General features: G+C 41.9%; 1 non-coding gene across 1 annotated transcript; it reads right to left on the bottom strand.

Moving 5' to 3' along the window:
- Positions 1-901: 901 nt before the first annotated feature.
- LOC115031715 lies at positions 902-1,010 on the bottom strand. The gene has a single exon (XR_003837368.1). It is a non-coding gene; the product is annotated as a U6 spliceosomal RNA (small nuclear RNA).
- Positions 1,011-1,434: the final 424 nt, after the last annotated feature.

The following is a 1,434-nucleotide window of genomic DNA, read 5'->3' as shown; positions in this document are numbered from 1 at the left end:
ACTAAGGCAGGGAGTTTCATTCATCAAAATTTAATTAACTATTTTTAGCTTGTTAAAGAAATAGTGAAGCTGCACAACTTGATCTTGCTAATTAATACAAAACTTATTCTTATAACTTCTTGTGAGTTAGTGTTTTTTTGCAGCTTTCAAAGCCAAAGGACTAAGATGCCATCTTGACTTTGTTACCTTGAAGTGGTGTGAACTTGGACAAGTCATCTCTTTTCTCATTTTTTTACATATGTATGCATGTGTATGTATGCATAGGTATGTATGTATGCATGTATATGTATGTGTGTGTATGTGTATATGCATGCATGCATGTATGTATAAGTATGTATACATGCATGCATGTATGTATGTATCTCTGGTATACTTGCATGTATGTTTGTGTGTTTATGCGAGTGGGCACACATGTGTATGTGCTGTGGAGGTCTGAGGTTAATCAGGATGTCTTCCCCCACCCCTCTCAGTCTTATCTGGTGAGACAGGCTCCCTCGCTGACCCCATACTCAGCTTGCTGTCTCTTGCTGCTTCATTAGCCCAGATAGCAAGTCTGCTGTGAGATCTACGTGCTGGGAATTACAGGTGGGCTGCCACACCCACAGTATTTGTTTATGTAAGCTCTGAGGGTCTGAGGTATGTGGCTAAGGCCTTTCTCCAGTCCCACATCTCACCCTGTATCCTTTCCTGTCTCTATGCTAGAGTTGGTTTTACATACCTCGTGTGCTCTCTTTTTTCTTTCTTTCTTTCTTTTCTTTTCTTTTCTTTTATTTTATTTTTGAGACAGGGTTTCTCTGTGTAGCCCTGACTGTCCTGGAACTCTGTAGACCAGGCTGGCCTCAAACTCAGAAATCTGCCTGCCTCTGCCTCCCAAGTGCCGGGATTAAAGGTGTGTGTCACCACTGCCTGGCAACACTTCACGAATTTGCGTGTCAGTCACCCTTGCACAGGGGCCATGCTAACTTCTCTTATCGTTCCAATTTTAGTGTATGTGCTGTTGAATCGAGCACCTCGTGTGCTTTTGAGTAGAATAAAAGAGATCGTGTCTGCAAAAGCATTTGTAATGTGACCCAGGAATACAAATATGCTTGGGCACTTGTATTCACAGTCATGATCTGAAGCTCACTGTCATTAGAGAGAATTAAAAGAAAGAAAGAAAGAAAGAAAGAAAGAAAGAAAGAAAAATCCCTGTGGCTATTTAATTAAACAAGCAAAGGGAAAAATGGAGTTAGCAGGCAAGTGTTTCAGCCCCAACTCTTGGATGTGGAAGACAGTGGGAGGCCAATTGTAAGCAAAGGCAGGGAGAAGAGAAGAGCCATACTCCACAGCCTTCCATCCGATGGCTTGAGTCTTTTAGGAGAATCCTGGGAGACTTCCATATTGTTTTCATTTCCACATGTTACATTCCCATTAACCTCACAGGCAAAGGGAAGC

The sequence above is a fragment of the Mus caroli genome, chromosome 7 (assembly GCF_900094665.2).
Source record: "Mus caroli chromosome 7, CAROLI_EIJ_v1.1, whole genome shotgun sequence".
Taxonomy (NCBI): Eukaryota; Metazoa; Chordata; class Mammalia; order Rodentia; family Muridae; genus Mus; species Mus caroli.
This window is presented reverse-complemented; position numbering and strand designations above follow the sequence as displayed.